This window comes from Eumetopias jubatus, unplaced genomic scaffold, assembly GCF_037043125.1.
Source record: "Eumetopias jubatus isolate StellerSeaLion01/CBP00866 unplaced genomic scaffold, mEumJub1_p1.0 scaffold_9, whole genome shotgun sequence".
NCBI classification, from domain to species: Eukaryota; Metazoa; Chordata; class Mammalia; order Carnivora; family Otariidae; genus Eumetopias; species Eumetopias jubatus.
In genome coordinates this window covers 104,615,661-104,637,143 of record NW_028274815.1, presented here as the reverse complement: position 1 = coordinate 104,637,143, position 21,483 = coordinate 104,615,661, and the positions used below count along the sequence as shown (strand labels likewise).

The 21,483-nt window shown below is 41.9% G+C and overlaps 1 protein-coding gene across 1 annotated transcript in view; it reads left to right on the top strand.

Annotated features, from left to right (window-relative positions):
• Positions 1-21,483, top strand: part of SLX4IP (SLX4 interacting protein) — a 189,540-nt gene that overhangs the window by 116,466 nt on the left and 51,591 nt on the right.

Below are 21,483 nucleotides of genomic sequence, written 5' to 3'. Positions count from 1 at the left end.
CAGGGGGAGAGGGAGAGGGGCTCTCCTTGGCGGGGAGCCCGATGCGGGGCTCGATCCTAGGACTCTGGGATCATGACCTGAGCTGAAGGCAGACGCTTAATGACTGAGCCACCCAGGTGCCCCTAAAAGATCATCTTTTTGAGGACAGAGATGATCTTGTTTATTTGGCATCTTCACACGCCCCCCTCCTCCTTACTTAGCCCAGTGCCAGATACACGGGTTCAGTGACTTGTTGAAGGAAAGCATACTTGGGTGACAAGTGGCAGAACTTCACCCCAGGCCCAGCTCTTCTGATTCCTAGCCCACTATTCTTTCCACTCTGTCATTGTTGTTTTTAATTTTTTTTACCTTTAAATCAGCGTTTCGTAACACTCTTTGTCGTACAAATAAGGTCAACCTTGTGTTAATCCTCAGAGGGCAGCACTGGGCAGCCTTGAACTAGGTTTTGCTAATGCAGCACCCTCTTAGGAGAATTGTGTTAAGTAACCCCCTTTGAAGGCATACTTAACCTACAGTGTTCACCTGGGCACAGCTGATAAGTAGGCAGACAGATTAATTGAACCCAAACTGAAAGCCTTGAACAAATGGAATTTTCAGTCCAAACAATATTGTATTAGATGACGCTTCCTGGTATTTCACTTAGTAGTAGGATAAAGCTTGAGAAAAGCCAGAGGAGCTTGTATCCTTTGTACCCCAGCAGACCTGGCTAGTCTCATTTTCTAACTGGTACAAAAGAAGGAACAGAGAAGGTTCTCAGACGTCCATTTCTGGTGTGGAGGTGGCGTGGTCAGTACTGATTCTCAACTAGCTCTTCCCCTGGCTTCCTCTACTGCTGCGTGAAAAATGCTGAGTACTCAACTTCCCAGCCTCTCTCACAGTTAGGGAAGATGTGTTGTGTGTTGTTCTGGCCCCAAGATGAAAATCAAAGTCTTTCTTGGGCTCATGAGGGCAAGAAGTTTTTATTTGAGTGAATGAGTGAACAAATGAATGAATGAATGAATTTATAACAAGTTTGTTTTTTTTATTTTTTTTAAAGATTTTATTTATTTATTTGACAGAGAGAGACACAGTGAGAGAGGGAACACAGCTCTCATAAGGGGGAGCGGGAGAGGGAGAAGCAGGCTGCCCACGGAGCAGAGAGCCCGATGTGGGACTCGATCCCAGGACCCTGGGACCATGACCTGAGCCGAAGGCAGTTGCTTAATGACTGAGCCACCCAGGCGCCCACTTGATTTTAATTTTTTTTTTCCTGCAAATATCTAGTGTTTTTTAAATTTTTTTATTGTTATGTTAATCACCATACATTACATCATTAGTTCTTGATGTAGTGTTCCATGATTCATTGTCCGTGCACAACACCCAGTGCTCCATGCAGAATGTGCCCTCTTTAATACCCATCACCAGGCCAACCCATCCCCCCACGCTCCTCCCCTCTAGAACCCTCAGTTTGTTTTTCAGAGTCCATCGTCTCTCATGGTTCGTCTCCCCCTGCGACTTACTCCCCTTCATTCTTCCCCTCCTGCTATCTTTTTCTTTATCTTTTTTCCTAACATATGTTGCATTATTTATTTCAGAAGTACAGATCTGTGATTCAACAGTCTTGCACAATTCACAGTGCTCACACCCTACCCAATGTCTATCACCCAGCCACCCCATCCCTCCCACCCCCCACCACTCCAGCAACCCTCAGTTTGTTTCCTGAGGTTAAAAATTCCTCATATCAGCGAGGTCATATGATACATGTCTTTCTCTGATTGACTTATTTCACTCAGCATAACACCCTCCAGTTCCATCCACGTCGTTGCAAATGGCAAGATCTCATTCCTTTTGATGGCTGCATAATATTCCATTGTGTATATATACCACATCTTTATCCATTCATCTGTCGATGGACATCTTGGCTCTTTCCACAGTTTGGCTATTGTGGACATCGCTGCTATAAACACTGGGGTGCACGTACCCCTTCGGATCCCTACATTTGTATCTTTGGGGTAAATACCCAGTAGTGCACTTGCTGGATCGTATGGTAGCTCTATTTTCAACTGTTTGAGGAACCTCCATACTGTTTTCCAGAGGGGCTGCACCAGCTTGCATTCCCACTAACAGTGTAGGAGGGTTCCCCTTTCTCCACATCCCCGCCAACATCTGTCGTTTCCTGACTTGTGAATTTTAGCCATTCTGACTGGTGTGAGGTGGTATCTTCTTGAGGTTTTGATTTGGATTTCCCTGATGCCGAGTGATGTTGAGCACTTTTTCATGTGCCTCTTGGCCATTTGGATGTCTTCTTTGGAAAAATGTCTGTTCATGTGTTCTGCCCATTTCTTGATTGGATTATTTGGTCTTTGGGTGTTGAGTTTGATAAGTTCTTTATAGATTTTGGATACTAGCCCTTTACCTGATAGGTCATTTGCAAATATCTTCTCCCATTCTGTCGGTTGTCTTTTAGTTTTGTGGACTGTTTCTTTTGCTGTGCAAAAGCTTTTGATCTTGATGAAATCCCGATAGTTCATTTTTGCCCTGGCTTCCCTTACCTTTGGCGATGTTTCTAGGAAGAAGTTGCTGCGGCTGAGGTCGAAGAGGTTGCTGCCTGTGTTCTCCTTTAGGATTCTGATGGACTCCTGTCTCACATTTAGGTCTTTCAACCATTTGGAGTCTATTTTTGTGTGTGGTGTAAGGAAATGGTCCAGTTTCATTCTTCTGCATGTGGCTGTCCAATTTTCCCAACACCATTTGTTGAGGAGACTGTCTTTTTTCCATTGGACATTTTTTCCTGCTTTGTCAAAGATGAGTTGACCATAGAGTTGAGGGTCCATTTCTGGGCTCTCGATTCTGTTCCATTGATCTGTGTGTCTGTTTTTGTGCCAGTACCATACTGTCTTGATGATGACAGCTTTGTAATAGAGCTGGAAGTCCGGAATTGTGATGCCGCCAGCTTTGCTTTTCTTTTTCAATATTCTTCTGGCTATTCGGGGTCTCTTCTGGTTCCATACAAATTTTAGGATTATTTGTTCCATTTCTTTGAAAAAAGTGGATGGTATTTTGATGGGGATTGCATTGAATGTGTAGATTGCTCTAGGTAGCACTGACATCTTCACAATGTTTGTTCTTCCAATCCACGAACATGGAACGTTTTTCCATTTCTTTGTGTCTTCTTCAATTTCTTTCATGAGTATTTTATAGTTTTCTGAGTACAGATCCTTTGCCTCTTTGGTTAGATTTATTCCTAGGTATCTTATGGTTTTGGGTGCAATTGTAAATGGGATCGACTCCTTGATTTGTTTCTCTTCTGCCTTGTTGGTGGTGTATAGGAATGCCACTGATTTCTGTGCATTGATTTTATATCCTGCCAGTTTACTGAATGCCTGTATGAGTTCTAGCAGTTTTGGGGTGGAGTCTTTTGGGTTTTCCACATACAGTATCCTATCATCTGCAGATAGTGAGAGTTTGACTTCCTCTTTGCCGATTTGGATGCCTTTGATTTCTTGTTGTTGTCTGATTGCTGTGGCTAGGACTTCTAATACTATGTTCAATAGCAGTGGTGATAGTGGACATCCCTGCCGCGTTCCTAACCTAAAGCTGAGAGCTTTTCCCCATTGAGAATAATATTCGCTGTAGGTTTTTCATAGATGGCTTTTATGATATTGAGGTATGTACCCTCTATCCCTATACTCTGAAGAGTTTTGATCAAGAAAGGATGCTGTACTTTGTCAAATGCTTTTTCTGCATCTATTGAGAGGATCATATGATTCTTGTTCTTTCTTTTGTTAATGTATTGTATCATGTTGATTGATTTGTGGATGTTGAAGCAGCCTTGCAGCCCAGGGATAAATCCCACTTGGTCGTGGTGAATAATCCTTTTAATGTACTGTTGGATCCTATTGGCTAGTATTTTGGCGAGAATTTTTGCATCCATGTTCATCAAGGATATTGGTCTGTAATTCTCCTTTTTGATGGGGTCTTTGTCTGGTTTTGGGATCAAGGTGATGGTGGCCTCATAAAATGAGTTTGGTAGTTTTCCTTCCATTTCTATTTTTTGGAACAGTTTCAGGAGAATAGGTACTAATTCTTCTTTAAATGTCTGATAGAATTCCCCTGGGAAGCCATCTGGCCCTGGGCTTTTGTTTTTTGGGAGATTTTCGATGACTGCTTCAATTTCTTTAGTGGTTATAGGCCTGTTCAGGTTTTCTGTTTCTTCCTGGTTCAATTTTGGTAGTTGATACATCTCTCGGAATGCACCCATTTCTTCCAGGTTATCTAATTTGCTGGCATAGAGTTGCTCATAATATGTTCTTATAATTGTTTGTATTTCTTTGGTGTTGGTTGTGATCTCTCCTCTTTCATTCATGATTTTGTTGATTTGGGTCATTTCTCTTTTCTTTTGGATAAGTCTGGCCAGGGGTTTATCAATCTTGTTAATTCTTTCAAAGAACCAGCCGCTAGTTTCGTTGATCTGTTCTACTGTTCTTTTGGTTTCTAGTTCATTGATTTCTGCTCTGATCTTTATTATTTCTCTTCTCCTGCTGGGTTTAGGCTTTATTTGCTGTTCTTTCTCCAGCTCCTTTTAGGGTTAGGTTGTGTATTTGAGACCTTTCTTGTTTCTTGAGAAAGGCTTGTATTGCTATATACTTTCCTCTCAGGACTGCCTTTTTTGTATCCCAAAGATTTTGAACAGTTGTGTTTTCATTTTCATTGGTTTCCATGAATTTTTTTAATTCTTCTTTAATTTCCTGGTTGACCCATTCATTCTTTAGTAGGATGCTCTTTAGCCTCCATGTATTTGAGTTCTTTCCGACTTTCCTCTTGTGATTGAGTTCTAGTTTCAAAGGATTGTGGTCTGAAAACATGCAGGGAATAATCCCAGTCTTTTGGTACCAGTTGATACCTGATTTGTGACCTAGGATGTGATCAATTCTGGAGAATGTTCCATTGGCAGTAGAGAAGAATGTGTATTCCATTGCTTTGGGATGGAATGTTCTGTATATGTCTGTGAAGTCCATTTGTTCCAGTGTGTCATTTGAAGTCTTTATATCCTTGTTGATCTTTTGCTTAGATGATCTGTCCATTTCAGTCAGGGGGGTGTTAAAGTCCCCCATATTATTGGATTGTTGTCAATGTGTTCCTTTGCTTTTGTTATTAATTCCCTTATATAATTGGCTACTCCCATGTTAGGGGCATAGATATTTACAATTGTTAGATCTTCTTGTTGGATAGACCCTTTAAGTAGGATATAGTGTCCTTCCTCATCTCTTTTTACAGTCTTTGGTTTCAAATCTAATTTGTCTGATATAAGGATTGCCACCCCAGCTTTCTTTTGGTGTCCATTAGCATGGTAAATGGTTTTTCACCCCCTCACTTTCAATGTGGGGGTGTCTTTGGGTAAAATGAGTCTCTTGCAGACAGCATATTGACGGGTCTTGTTTTGTAATCCAATCTGATAGCCTGTGTCTTTTGACTGGGGCATTTAGCCCATTTACATTCAGGGTAACTATTGAAAGGTATGAATTTAGTGCCATTTTATTGCCTGAGAGATGACTGTGACTGTATATTGTCTCTGTTCCTTTCTGATCTGTGAACAAGTTTGTTTTTAAACAGAAGAGTGTTCTTTCTGTACATACAAAACTTTTTTTAAGATTTTTATTTATTTATTTGACAGAGCGAGAGAGACACAGCGAGAGAGGGAACACAAGCAGGGGGAGAGGGAGAGGGAGAAGCAGGCTTCCCTCAGAGCAGGGAGCCCGATGCTGGGCTCCATCCCAGGACGCTGGGATCATGACCTGAACCGAAGCCAGATGCTTAATGACTGAGCCACCTAGGCGCCCCTGTACATACAAATTTTTTTTAAAAAGATTTATTTATTTGAGAGCAGGAGTGCACACATGTGAGTGGGGGAGGGCTAGAGAGGAGAGAGAATCCCCAGTGGACTCTTGGCTAAGCTCGGAGCCCAGCTTGGGGCTTGATCCCAGGACTCAAGACCTGAGCCGAAACTGAGATCTCACACTTGACTGACTGAGCCACCCAGGTGCCCCTATACATAGAATTTTATATCCTTTTTTTTTTTTACCTAATGTAATATAAATCCTTTAAAACATATACATCACCATTTTTTAAAATTGTTTTAATTTGGTAAACTCTACATAAAACTGACCATTGTAACCATTTTCAAGTGTACCATTTAGTGGCATTAAATACATTCACATTGTTGTGCAGTCATTATCACTTTCTATCTCCAGAATAGTCTCAAACTAGAACTCTTTACCCATTAAACAATATCTGCCCATTACTCCCTTCCCTCGCCCCTGGTAACCACTATTCTGCTTTCTAATTTACTACTTGAGGTATCTCATATAATGGAATCATACAGTATTTATCCTTTTGTTTTTGGCTTATTTCACTTAGCTTAATGTTCTCAAAGTTCATCCTTGTTGCAGCATTTATCAGAATTTTCTTTCTTTTTAAAGCTGAATAATATTCATACACATGCACACACACATTTTGTATTTGTTCCTCTGTCATAGGATAGTTGGGTTGTTTCTACCATTTGGCTCTTGTGAATAATGTTGCTATGAATATTTGTGTTTAGATATCTCTTTGAGTCTCTGCTTTTCACTTCTCTGGGTATATACTTAGAAGTAGAATTGCTGGATCATAGTTTGTTTATTTTTATTTTATTGAATTTATTTTTTTTGAGGAACTGCCATCCTTTTTTCCGGTGACTACACCATTTTACATTCTCACCAAGAATGGATCCCAGTTTCTCCATAATCTTGCCAATACTTATTTACGGTTGTTTTGATAATAGCTGTCCTAATAGATGTGAAGTATCTTATTGTGGTTTCAGTTTGTGTTTCCCTCATTTGTAGTGATTTTGACCATCTTTTCATGTGCTTATTGGCTATTTGTGTATCTTCTTTGGAGAAATGTCTGTTTATGTCCTTGGCCCATTTTTTGGGTTGTTTGCTTTTGTTTTTGAGCTATAAGAGTTCTTTTATATATTCTGGACATTAGTTCCTTATCAGGTATATGATCTGCAAATATTTTCTCCCATCGTATGTTGCCTTTTCACTCTCATTAGTGTCCTTTGATGTGGAAATGTTTTTTTAAATTTTGTAGCGAGTTTATTATTTTGCTGCCTGTGCTTGATACTATATCCTAGAAATCTTTACTGAATCCAATATCATGAAGCTTCTCCTGCTTTTTCTTCTAAGAGTTTTCTAGATTTAGCTCTTTTTAATTAGGTCTTTGATCCATCTTGTGTTAATTTTAAGGAAAGGGTCCAACTTCAATCTTTTGCATATAGATATTTAGTTGTCCCAGCACCATTTGTTGGAAAGTCTGTGCTTTCCCCCATTGAATGGTCTTGACTCCCTTATCAAAAATCTTTGATCATAAATGTGAGGGTTTATTTCTGGACTCTCTGTTCTAGTCCATTGTTCCGTATGTCTGTCTTTATGCCAGTGCCACACTGTTTTGGTTACCATAGCTTTGTAATAAGTTTTGAAATTAGGAAATGTGAGTCTTCCAACTTTCTTAATGTTTTTCAAAATTCTTTTGGCCCTTTGGGGTTCCCATCACCACTTTTAATAAGACTGTGTAGTATTCTATTAAATATCCATACTCTGATTTATTGGTGGGACGTTTAGGTTGCATTTAATCCGTTCACTCTTGTAAATAATGGTACAGTGCATATCCTGATGGTATACATGTTCGCACACAGCAACTCCTTTATAATGTTTTTAGTTTTAATGTTCATATTTTTATTAGTTTGTAAGAGGTCCTTAAGGATATGAATGCTTTGTATGTTTTATATGTTGTAAGTGATCTCTCTGAGTTCGTCATTTGCCTTTGACTTGGTTTATTTAACTGTAGAACCACAAACTAGGAGAAGCCTGTATTTGCTTCATGGAGCCTTTGGTGACCAGCCACTAGTGGGATGAATGCTAGGCTTCCCTGTAATGAGATAAGTAGTGCAGTCGATTGCCAGAGAGAGGCAGGATGATACTAATGCACTATCTTGGTGTTCACTCAGCTATGCTAAGTATCCTTCCTTGAAAGTAATCTTGGTATGAAAGCAGTCTCTTCCTTTTCCTTCTTACTTCTGGTAACAGTTAACCTTTAATTGACCATATCTTTTGATGTTCATACCTTAGCCAGTCCCCACCTCTGCTGCCACCAACCAGTCCCTGTCCCCACCTCCCCTGCCTGCCGGGGCACCCACAGCAGCCCCCTGGCTGGCTTTCTTGCATCTGCTCTGGCCGATGCCTCTCCTGCTGTTTACATTTCAGTTAGTGTCATCCCTTAATAACACAGGTCTGATCTTGTGAACCTCTTCCCCAAGGCTCCCAGGTGCAAGCCAGGATCCTTGCAGTAGCTGCCTTTCCAGCCTAATCTTGTCCCACTTTTTCCTTCTTTCTTGCTCCAGTGATGGCAGCTTAATGCCTTTCTTCCAAAGCTCTTTTCTTCTGCTCATCTTGGGGGCCTCTGCCCATGTTGGAGCCCTGGTCTTGACCCTTTCCCTGTGCTCCTTCTGCTCTTTGCTCAAAATCACCCCTCACAGAAGCTTATCCCGGGGACCTGTCTCCTTGTCACTGGCCCACAAACATCCTGAACATCATTCGGTTAACGTCCTTCTCTCCACAAATGTGTAAGTCACCTGAAGACAGGTTCCGCCTCTTTGATTACCATTGTGTCTCCAGCTTGGAGGACATTTCCTGCTTAATAAATGTTTATACAGGTGATAAATTACACACATGGTTCTGTCTTTCCTCTTCCCAGTAAGGTCAAGGCCTACCATAACTTCTCCATCCTGCCTTGTCTCCTCCCGCTACTCACTTTCCTGCTTCCCGCAAGCCTGCGTTCTTAATATCTTTGCCTTAACATTTACGGGTTTTGCCTTTGTCTGGAAAACTCCTATTTAACTTTTAAGATCCAACTCAATCAAATATTACTTCTCCAAAATCTCCCTCAGTTTCTCTTCTTCTGACACTCTACACTTTAATTTATTTGTCACATTGTATTATAATTGTGCTATAATTCGTTTACCTGCCTTTCTCCCACCGCTTCATTGGCAAGGACTGATTCTTTGCCACCCACAGAGCCTCTTTTCTTCTCCAAATTACATTACTGCTTAACTCTAGAACAAAGAGACAGCTCTGCTTCTGGTTATAAGTGCTTAACCTCATACTAAACTGTTAATTTCCAAAAGGTGGGAAGACCATTGTTCATCTCTCTCTCCCACAAGGTTGCTTTCCATAAAGAGGTTCATCTTGCTCTAGGCTGTGCATACCTGTAGGAACAAAGTGGACGTGCACGGTAGCGTACTGTCGCCTTATATTGTTTATTAACAGCATCACTAAAACTGGAAACTGAATACATGTTTTTAGTCTTGCCTCAGAGCCAAGACATCTCTCTACATTTATCTGACTGCCTGTTTTCAGCTGTTCCCATAATCTTACTTAAATGCCTTTTTCAAAAGCAATTTCAAAGCCACTAACCGTAAGGCCTTGCCTATTTCCTCCTCAGTATCCAGTTCTGAGTCTCATGTTCCCTGAAAATAGAGTTGTCCTTACTGTGTTGGTGGTTTGGATGAATGTGAGTGGTTTATGCTTTTGTGTAAAGCGGATATTCTCTCATTTGCATGAATTTCTTACCTTTCTCCATTTCCAGATCCATGTAACAAATAATGTGCCTCATCACAGTACAGATACTTAGCACATAAAACTGACTGAGCTGAAGTCTCTGGGCTGGTAACTTTCCTGATTACTCAGATGAAAATATTCTTCATGCTCTTTCTTTATGAAAAAAATAACATAAAAGGTTCTGAGGCCATTTCCTTAATCTTACAATATAAAGGAATACAAAGAGTATTCACATACTCAGTGAACAGCATAGCACAGACATTTGCTGATAGTTTCATCTTTTTAAAATCACCTGGGATGTTATTTCAGTAGATTCAGTAAAAATTAGTGTTGTAAGAAAGTTTTTTAAAAGACTTAATTGTCATGGGGCACCTGGGTGGCACAGTCGGTTGGTTATGTGTCCAACTCTTGGTTTCAGCTCAAGTCATGATCTCAGGGTCCTGAGATTGAGCCCTGCATTGAGCTCCACACACTTGGCATGGAGTCTGCTTGAGATTCTCTCTCCCTCTGCCCCTTACCCCCTGTGTTTTACTGTCTGTCTCTCAAATCAATAAATAAATCTTAAAAAAAGAAAAGACTTAACTCAAATTTCTGTCAATTCTGTCTCATTAATATTTACCCCTTTAACCTTGCCACTACTAGGTGTTAGCAGTGTTTTTAATTATTCCCAGTCTGACAGCCAAAAATCAGAAAGGAGATACTCTGCTTTTGGTTTTTACCTTTTACTTTTTTATGGGTTTATTGACTGAACTGCCTATTTACAGCTGTTGCTCATCTTCATACTGGGTTGTTTGCCATTTTCTTCTTAATTTTTTCTCTTTCCTGTTGTCCCTTCTTGGTCAGAGCCTTCTTAATCAACTCTTGAATTACTACCACAGCCTCCTGCTATTCCTTCCAATTTATCCACACCCCTGCTGCCAAAGTGGCCTTTCGAAAAGAAAACTGTGATAGTCTCCAGCTTAAAACCTTCTGTGGTCAGGAACCTTAGTTGCTTAATATCCTTTATTTAATTTCGTTTCTGCTTGAGACTAGCAGAATGGGTCTGGCTCTTCAGCAGAGTGGATTAAAGATACTAGATAGCTCACAGGATCTACCTATGGGAGGGCTCTGAAGGTAGGGAGACAGCACAGCCTCAGCCTCAAGATGGGGACAGCTTTGGTACCTGCACCATTTCAGCTGTAGTCGCCTGTGCTCAGGACCTAGAGTCCGCCTCTGCCCCAGCCTGAAGAAGACGGACTGCCAGGCACATGGCCACAGCACCGTGCTGTTCCTTCTGAGCCCCTGCAAGGTGAAACTGGATCCCGTGGCCCTACCCTAGTTGCAGGTCAGCCAGGGAGGGCAGAAGGTTTGGCTTTTACCTTGGGAAAGTGGGACGTTAAAATGTGGGAAGTTGCCAAAACGCAGGGAGGATGGTGAGAAGTTTTGGTGGGTGGACACAAGTTACAAAATAGCCTCTCAAGTTTTCTCTTGGCTGCCTTCTTCCACAAACTTCCAAACAACAACACGCTTCTTCCTAGTGACACAGCTATCCCAACAGCAGAGGAAATAAGCCCAGCATCTCCTATGAGAGAGAGAGAGAGAGGGAATGCAAAGTCTCACACCCTAGCACCAAGCCTAGGCTTTCTGAGTGACGTTCATTCACAGCCCACATTTGTTAACTTATTGACTAAATTATTAAGTTAACTATTGCCAACATACCTTGAATAAAATAGTAAGGAAACGGCCAAAAAACTTAGTTAATATACGAATATATACATCATGCAGCAAGGAAGACAGTGTGGGAGGATGCCAACATTCTGACTTTTGAAATGAGTAGTTGATATTTATATCTTCCCTCCCGTAACATTTATTTCATGGTCCCTTGGCCCTTAGCCAGTAACTCAGCTGATCAGGATTCTTTACCTGGCAAGGCGATCCAAACCTTTGTTCCAGAGGGATTTGTGCCGGCAATGGTCCTGCTTTTATGAGGTTGCCTGCAGTTCTCATGAACGTTTAGCTAGAAATGTGCCACTTGGTAGAGCCCGTTATCTTCCCTGTGTTTTCTCCACTTGCCTCTATGGTATCATCATGGGCCAGCATTTCCACTCCCTTTTTGGTCTGTTTGTCTAATGGAGTCAAAAGCCTGAAATAGTTATGTGGCACTTTGAACTTTCAGCCTGGGTCATTGTTATCCCCTCCGTTCCAGTCTTCCTTTGAATACTCATGAAGCACAGTCATGAGGATGGAAAGCAAACTTTTGCTGAGGTGGTCACTTCCCACTTCCACTCCCTGGTTCCAGGAATTCTTGCCAAGGGGACACATATTTTTCTGCTGGTCACAGCATGTAATATGTCTTGTAGGACTTTACCCCTGCCCCACAAGATCCTGCCTTGCAGTTTGTATCACAACAGAATTTTCAGTAGACCCTTCTACCACTCTGTAAGGCCAGCTGCATTTGATCCTTGCTTGATTGCTTGTTAGGACCATTGCATTTTATGAATGTACTGGCGTCTTTGTAAAATGAGTTTCTTGGTCAGAAGCACTATGGTGGTGATGGTGAATGAGGCCTTCGTTAAGTCCATGGATGATGTGGCTGGCAGAAACATGGCAGGCATAGAAATATATTCAAATCCTGAATAACCATTCCAGTGAAGATATTGTCTCCTCTGTGATGAAGGAGGTCTAATAAAATAATCTACCCACAACTGCTGACTACTGGCCCATCTCTTTGCAGTATGAGAGTTGGTAGGGAGACTCATATTAATTGCTGCTATTGGCAGATTTGGCATTTGCCAGGGCCCAGTGTTGGTGAGGTTGAGTTCATGTTGTTGAGCCCAAGTATTATATTCATTCTTGCCACCATGGCCACATGGCTCATGAGCTCTTTGAGCAGGTAATCTGGCATCTGGGGAAAGAGGCTGGCTACCATCCACAGGCAGATCATTTTGTTCAGCTCATTACAAGAATTTCTTAATGGAGCCTTCTGGAGAACATTCACATATAGATACAGATAGTTTCACACACACTCTATTTTTTTTCCTCAAATGTCCTTGTCACCAGTCTGAGTTCTTGCCAATGAGTAAATGAATACACACACACACACACACACACACACACACACACGCATACATATATATATGAGGCTATCTTTCCTTATAGGCCAAATGGACCCAAAGTATATTCTTTGACATTTTGTTCATGGGACAGATTTTCTTTCTCCACCCCAGGTGAGGTTATATCATTGCATCCATTCACTTTTGGCTGATACTATCATGTTGGGCAGAACCATTGATTAACCAGGCACAAATTTTTATCTGCTAGTAAACTGGTCACTGAAGCTGTCACCCTTTCAGGTCGTTTATGTAGGTCGAAGAAACATGCAAATAAGTGTTTGTGCTTATTTCTTAGTAGTAACAGTTACAGGGTGCAGAAACTTGAATGAACTCTTTGATGTGCCCAAATGAATTCTTTGATTTCCAGAGTCAGTATTGCTTTTGTGTTTGTTTGTTTTCCAAAAGATTTATTTATTTATTTTGAGAGAGAGAGAGCGAGAGTGAGCAGGGGAGGAGAGGCAGAGGGAGAGAATCTAAAGCAGACTCCCTGCTGAGTGGGGAGTCCCAACATGTGGCTCGATCTCACAACCCTGAGATCGTGACCTGACCCAAAATCAAGAGTCGGATGCTTAACTGACTGAACCACCCAGGCACCCCTGCTTTTGGTTTTGATGGGGAGAAGGAACTCCAGAGACTTTTTTTCTGGCCCTTCATTACTGTATAGTACTTACTCGATGAGACATGGACTCCAAGTTTAGGTTCTGTCAGTTGCAGGGTAAATCTGTCCCAATTATGTACTCATCAACTGAGAAGACAAATACAGATTTTCATAGACCTGCTGGGCCCTCTGTGAGATGAATTGAAACCAAGTTTCTACTTGTCACACTCTGGTGGGTCACAGTGGCAGTCAGGAACCCCAAGAATTAACATTATCTCAGAGTCAGTGTCCAGTCATTCTCAGAAGTTCTGGGTATCCCCTTTTCTCATTGTGCAGGTCCCCAAGGAGACAGGTGCACAGCACAGATGGAAGATTTATGGTCCTGACTTGAGGGATGCCTGGCTCTCCATTCAAGTAGATATGGTTCTGAGAACTGAGTCAAATCTGGGGACTGGGTAGGAGTCTGTGGCTTTCCTTCAAGGTATTCCAAGTCAGACCCCTGTTCACCAGACCTAGATTTTTTTTTTCCTTTTATATAGTATATTATTTTGCTAGGGCTGCCATAAGAAAATACCACAGACTGGGTGGCATAAATAAATTTATTTTCTCAAAGTTCTGGAGGCTTGGAAGTCTAAGCTCAAGGTATCAGCAGGGTTGATTTCTTTTGAGGCCTCTCTTCTTGGCCTGTAGATGTGGCCATCTTCTTCCTGTGGCTTCACATGGTTTTCCTTCTATTTGTTTCTGTGTCCTGATTTCCTCTTGTAATATGTACACCAGTCATACTGGATTTGGGCCCACTCTGATGACCTCATTTTAAGTTAATTACCTCTTTAAAGATCCTATATCCAAATACAGTCACATTCTAAGGTGCTAGGGATTAGGATTTCAACATACAAGTTTTAGAGAGATACAGTTCAACCTATAATATACAGTTTAAGTAGGGCCTAAGTATGCTCTCCATTTTATTTTGAGTTATGGACGTATCTGTTAACCAATAAGCCAAAGATGTCTGTGGATTGAGCCACTGGCAGATTTCCTTCCAAGGTTACCACTGAGTAATCTTGGACCAAGAGACTTGGCCAGCCATGGGCCTTAGTTGACCGCAAATTTTAGGCCACCCAGTCACCAGATGACGAACCCACTCTTGGGCTTTCGTGGTCTACTGTCCTGGTCATTAGCCTTCTCAGCAACTATCTCTCACTCCCTGACCCTCATCCCCAGTGTGGCTGCCTGCTCAGGAAGAGCCCTCAATAACAGTGTCCTCTCCATGTTGACTGCCCACCATTGTGCAGAGGGTTCTGGGGAACACAGGGCAATCACTTGGCACAGGCTGGCGTTCTCACACAGATCAGCATGCATCCTGTCTGCTCTCTTGGCATCCTGTAGCTAGGTGTGCATGACTGGGGTGCAGCTCAGTGTGCCTTATATCTGTATTCCAACAGAGGAACTCTGGTTCTCCCACTGACCAACCCTTTTATTGAGCAAGTATGAAAGTGACCTTGTGGGCATAGTGGTGGCACACATTTTAGTACCAGTTTCAGGCACCAAGCAGTCTGATTATTCAGAAGAATGCTGGGCAAGCCAACTGCCCAGTGCTTGTAGACCTTGCCAGCCCTGTAGCTGGACCCATGGGAAGCCACATTCAGGGGGAGCCTCTCTCCCCCAGCGGGAGTGTAGTTACTGGTCCCAGGTGGCTTTGGCCAGGCAACCCTGGGAGAGCTTCTGTGGTCATTTATCAACTTGCCACTGTAGCCTAACTGACTGATAGGACCTAGAACATCATACTCTTGCCTTTGCATATGTTTCCCTTCTCTTTCTGGAGCTGTCTTCTCCTTCCCCCTTGCTGGGTCAGCTCCTCTTCCTCTTGCAGGCCTGTGCCCCGGTGTCTCTTCTCCTAAGGACCTTTATCTTATTCTGGGTACCTTCTCTCTCAGGATGCTGCCCCCCCCCCCCCCCCCGCTGCCCTTTCCTGGCTACCCAGTCCACCCTCAACAGTAGCAGCACTCACCATTCCAGCTGGTTCTTCGCATCCCAGAGAGACTTCATTTTCATTGAGGGCAGGGCTCTTGTGCTGTTGAGCTCCCAGTGCAGAGTCTGTCACTCAGGAGGAACACAAGCCCTGGAAGAAATAAAGGAATGAAGTAGAGTTTCTGTTCGCCAGTCACGTGTTTATTTGGCAAAGCTTTGTGGCACACTTCCATTGCAACATCTCTTGCCCCTTCAACAAAAGGCAGAGGTGAAAGTGGTCTGTGAGATAACAGATTATTAAATAGTTGTTCTCGTTTGGTTTTCAGAAAGTCAAAACTACATCCTACTCCAGTGTAAGATCAGCTACAGTATCTCCTGGCTCTTCGGCACCAAGGGACTGAAACTACCCTTCCTCCGGCCCCTCCCTATCCCAGGTGTCTGTTAGTATTCTTACCCCGACTAGTTACCTGTTAGTGGGCTTCAGCCTGCTAGGTACCAGCCCTGTGCCGTGTCTCCTGCATACCGATGGCAGATCCTTGGGGCAGCCCTTGCTAGCTGGCATTCTAAACCCTTGATCTGAAGACGAGAACCAAACTCAGGAGTTCAAGCAATTTGCCCAAGGTCACAAAGCTAGTAGGTGTCAGAGGCAGTGTGAAAATGCAGCTGTCTGATGTCTGGCCTGTCTTCACTGCTTCAGTGTCCCCACTGCGAGAGAGAGAGAGAGAGAGAGAGAGAGAGAGTTTTCTCTTTTAATAAAACTTTCCTCTAATCATGAAAAAAAAGCTTTCAGTTAACCATGTGAAAGCCAGGAGCAGTGTTCTACTTGAACTACCACGTGGATATTTTTGTTTTGGGTTTTATATCCCCTATTCTCTGATCACAAGATGGAAAGGGAGCCATAGACTCCAAAACAGAACTCATCTTTCAGCTCCAAGCACTTACCTCAGTGCATTGTCTAAATAGTAAGGGTTCCTACATTTTTGTGTTTGTGGAACAGTACATTTTTTTTTTTACTGCCTATTATTCCATTTTGTATAATCTTTTTCTTACAGTTAACATCTAAGAAACCCAGTCCTTTGGAAAATGCCATAAAATAAATTACATTTTCCTGGGTACTGTGATTTCTGTCTGCCGTGGCTTTCTTTTTGGCTTCTAAGCTGAGCACGCCTCTAAAATCTTAGCTTAAATCTTTAGCCAATGCATGTAGCCGTCTGCTCATTCTTTTGTGGCATCCAAGGTATCTTCTGTGAATGTTCAGGGCTGAATTACCAGGCTTCCTCTCTCTTCATCGACACCCACGCAGTATTCTGTGGTGGGGCACATTACCACCATGTTAGGAAATCAGTGGGTGTTCACACCAGAGGAGAAAAAGACGAGAATCGCCAAAACAAGCAAGTTCTTCCTATTCTTCCCTCTGTCTGAGAAATGTTCCCCTCCTTTCCCCAACGCCCAGTGGGTGGTACCTGCCAAAGAAAGCTTTCTCTTGCTCTTCAGACACAGGCCTGATTGTGAGCCCTTCCCTCCAGCGGCCCCAGGAGTGCAAATTTGTATATGTGCTGTTTGTTTGGGTTTGTATTTATTTTCCCAGCCCATTGAAAACAGGGCCTTTTCCTATTTAAAATAAATTTTGGAAGTGAACCACTTTTCCCTTTGAGCCCAGCCCTTCCTCACCATGAACAGGCAGGCATTTTCCGAGAGGATGGTGCAAACTGGCCGCGAGACACCACAATAACAACAGTACGTCCACCAACCAACTGTCAGCCCTGAAAAAGCCCCCCCTTGAAAAACGCAGCTGACTGCCACAGTCACTCCTGATGGCCATTAGCTGTCCCCGTGGAGTGCCAGCCTCTGCTCCTGTCCTGTGTCCTCGCCACAGCCGAGGACTGGGGCGAGGACACACAAGCAGCCATGGAGGTGTCCTCAGGCTTCCGCAGCCGGACGCGGACGGCTGGAACGGGGAGAACCCGGCCCCTGTGTGGTTTTATAAACAGCAAAACAGCACAACACATTTTCAATTATCTACTGTTCTGGTAAATATTCTTAATATTTAGGCATTGTTTTTTTCTATTCACAGCCCTTTACAAATAGAAATGGATTTCCTTAGATTTGTCCCAGGGCACAGTGGAAACATGTGTTTTCTTTTTACACATGTGTTTAAATAGCTTTGCTTATTATTTACGTTTCTTCCCATAGTGTACTCAATCAAAACATTTTCTAGGCTTTCATCCACATGAGAAGCTTAAAAGGGCAATAATGAAAGCAAGTGTCTAGAAGCCCTCTGGTGAATGTGCCACAGTGTCAGCAGAGATTATTTTTCCAGGAAGGGGCAGGTTGCAGAACTTAAAGTTTTTTTTTTTTTTTTTTTTGAACTTAAAGTTTTTATACTTTCTACCCAAAGTGTGCTAAAACAGCATTGACAATACAAGATGCTTTGCATTCTCAAAAACTGGGGAGACTTTGCTAACCATTTATTGCAATAAACGGAAAGAAAACAAATCCTTAAACCTTGAAGGGGAATATTTCCACTTGTTACAGTCACCTGTCATGGAAATTGCCCGTTTCAGGGACTGATCTTTTGTTCACTTTTCAATTTTGCAAGAAATTAAAACACACAAACACACCCCCCCCCGACATACAAAGTTTCAGGAAAGGTTAGGATTCTTTCTGCCACACCAAGAGGTGGTCATACTTCAGTTGGAACAACCTAGAAAGCTTTGTCGATGGTGGCGTGAACCTTATGAGATCGATCCTACTGGCCTGTGAGTAAGCTGCTTCCATCTCTCCCACCCCACCCATCTCCCTTAACCTCCTACCACGCACATCAGAAAGACAATGATTTTTCCCTCATAAAACAAAGTCTATATTGCCATTGCTTAGTTTCAAATTACAAAGCCAGTTCTGTTGGGGCTTCTATGGTGATGCAACTCCGTATTACTTTTGAGTCTGCTTGTTCACATTTACATCTGGACTCAGTGCTCCCACATTTCTGCATATTCTCGAACTGGGGAGTTCAAAACAACTCTACTAAATCCCCTGGGACTCTTGGATTCCAGAAAGATCTTTGTCATCAAATGGCGATTGCAAGACCTTTTTTTTAAGCAGTTGGCCCAATTGACTGAGAGCCCTGCCCATTTACCAGCTCTGTGAGGAGTGATGATTTATTACCCGATATTCCAAAGACAAATCCCATTTGGTGGTCAGGTAGAACTGGTTGGCACTCTGCCCTGCTGGGAGAGGGAGGAGAAGTAGTGGAAGAGAAAGTCACTGGCCTTTTACTGATAATAGGGATGAGATAACAACCTTTCTTTTGGTGATCTCTTTTGTCACATTATCTCTATTGGTAACAACTGGATGGGAGGCCTGTAATTCTCTGGGTTCACCCAGTGAAAATTGTGATTTATCCCAGAATTTTGGGAATGTGCGCCCCGTGTCACTGGCTTTCTGTTGTCCAAATGGCTTGGCTACTGCTTAGCGTATGTAAGTGTATATGTGTTGGGGTGGGAGGTGTAGGGGGCGCACAAGGATTGTGAGACTCCTGTAAGCTGTACTTTCTTTTGGCACATCCCAGATAAAGTCTTAAAAAGTGGCCACCTCTCCTGTGCTTGACAGATACTAATGAGGACAGCTCCGCTTCCCCACCCTCCCACCGCCACTCATAAAGCAGTGGCCTTTTCTCATAGGGGTTGCATATAATTTTTTAATGTGTGGGATGACAAGGGATAGTGGAAACTATTTGCCTTGGCATGTACTGTTCATTTCTCAGGAGTTTTATGTGCATTACACTATAGCCATACCCTTCGGATGTCTGGGAAGTGCCCGGAGCATTTACCAGCTTGTCTGTTCCCTTTAAATTCTTTTCCTTTGGCCAGGCTCTCCAGTCACATGCCAAGATTTTAAAATGTGTAGTAATTGAGTTTCTCATCGCTAATATTAATAGCCATTAGGAAGCTTGAGAGAGAAAATAGTAATTATCTAACAGATTAAATATCTGTAGGAGCCCCTTGATTTTGAAGGGAGCAGAGGACAAGTAAAGAGGCCCTAATATAGGATAAGACGCTGTGGTGTAACACTTTGGGACTGAGATTTGCTAACTAAATACCTTGGGAATGGTGGGGACTACAACCCAGACGATGATTAAAAACCAGAGTGCTTTCATTTTCAAATTTCTTAACATGGCACCCTAGTTACTCTAATTATTTAGAACAAAAGTAGGGGAATCTAAAATTGTATTTTTTTTTTGTAGTTACTATTTTCAGTTTACCACTTCAATTGTTTGTAATCAAAATAATAATCATATTCTCACTATAATAACTTCTGTGAACTGGGCAGGGAGTATCTGCTCCCTTTGGTAGAGTAGACATTTCTGTTGTCTCTAAGTGAACCTGCCACAGATTTCTGAGGTAGGTATTTGTAAAGCACTGTGAACCCCTGGGCTATTTCCAGGGAGTTGAGTAGAAGCATATTTAATAACTGCTCAGGTACACTTAATTGTGGAGCTTGTTTATATTTGTTGTTCTAACACAGTGCTGTTATTACTTAGAGCCTAAACTCCAATCAGATTCAAATTTACTTTAACTATTTGATCATGAACCATACAATCTAATGGGAAACTTGGCTTAACCTATTTTGTGAAATGCCTTGAGAACCAAATTATCCATGTCTGTGTCAAGCAAAAACAAAACTAGGTCCTCATAATCTGAAACATAAAAAATGAATGCCTAGAAGAGATGCTAGTTTTACCTTTGAGGCCAAGATCAAATTGCAGTTCTGGGGTCATAAATTCGTATGTATGTGTACATAAATGTTTATGTTTTGTATTTCTGTGTGTCTTTAATAAATAATATAGATATGTATATACCCACAAATATAAGTTTCTGTTAAAGAAAATAAAAAGTTATAAGGCCTGAAAGGAGACACCAAAAATATGATTTCCTTACAAATATTTGCAGGAATTTTACTTAATTGCAACCAGAAGTCTGACCTGGAAGTGTAGTGTTTTGACCCCCGAGCTGTCTGGTTTCCTATTTGCGGTGTTTTGCTCTCCACTAACTGTGAGAAAATCTATTTTACACGGTTTTAACCCTGTATATTCTTAGAAACACTGAAGTAGAAATTATTCCCTTGGGGGAAAAGAAATTCTCATTATTTAAAGAATGACTTGTAAAGGTTTCTCTTAAATAGAAAACATTTTTGAAACACTTAGGAAATCTTTCTTCATAAGATATATTTGAAAATAAAACAGCTTCTGGGTTTCCTTTCAAGGTAATGTGAGCATTGTGTAAATTTATCCTTATTTTAGTAAAATACTAACTTGTTAATAGCAAAAGGGTAGAGTTTATAAATAGTTCATGTAGGAGGAAGCATTTTCATACTTTTTTTTCCTGTTTCCAGCTTCTTGAACCTTTTTTTTTTTCTCTCTAGTATTTTAAGAAAAGTAAAAATGAGGCTGAATAAACTCTGGGGATTTGGGTGTAGTATATGGTATTCTAATGGGCTAAAAGATACCAATGAAATTTAATTAGGATAACTGTGGGGCGAGGAGGCCTACTCTTGGAAAACTATAGAATTCACGTATCAAATGCTCGTAGATGGTATTTGCTGAATCTAGTAAAACGGTGGGGAACATTTTTTTCTGTGTAGCCTCAATTAGAATTGAGTACATGATCAACCAGTCATGTACCCCATTTTAAGTCTCAGACATTTTCAGTTAGAGGAAAGCATCATTCTTCCTAAGTATTTGATTTAGGGATTTAAGAATGAGGAACACTGGGGCGCCTGGGTGGCTCAGTCATTAAGCGTCTGCCTTCGGCTCAGGTCATGATCCCAGGGTCCTGGGATCGAGTCCTGCATCGAGCTCCCTGCTCCGCGGGAAGCCTGCTTCTCCCTCTCCCCCTGCTTGTGTTCCCTCTCTCGCTGTGTCTCTCTGTCAAATAAATAAATAAAATTAAAAAAAAAAATCACTTTCATCACTCTGTAAAGAAACTCTGTGCCCATTAGCAGCTACTTTCCATTTTTCCCAACACCCTTCTCACCCCCATCCCTAGGTAACCACCAGTTTATATTCTTCTGTCCCTACTGATTTGCCTACTCTGGATATTTCAATATGTTGGTGTTCTTTGTAACTGGCTTTCACTTAGCATAATGTTTTCAAGGTTCATCCATGTTGTAAGCATTTATCGGTAGTACTTCA